Below are 249 nucleotides of genomic sequence, written 5' to 3' on the forward strand. Positions count from 1 at the left end.
AAAACAAAAGACAAAAAAGGAAAATGAAAAAGACAAGACACGCCTGAAAAAATTTCCCTCGAAAGGGTGTAACTGTACCGACGTCTTTGTTTACAATGGCGCGCTGATGACGTCCGCGAATGCAACATGACGTCATGGCGAAGGCGTCGTCATTCTAATTGTGAACTTTGCACTAGATTTATTTTTACAAAGACACACGTGCCACCAGGTACAAGCACGTTAAATACAGAAACAAACTAACACGCAGCA

The sequence above is a fragment of the Penaeus monodon genome, chromosome 22 (assembly GCF_015228065.2).
Source record: "Penaeus monodon isolate SGIC_2016 chromosome 22, NSTDA_Pmon_1, whole genome shotgun sequence".
NCBI classification, from domain to species: domain Eukaryota; kingdom Metazoa; phylum Arthropoda; class Malacostraca; order Decapoda; family Penaeidae; genus Penaeus; species Penaeus monodon.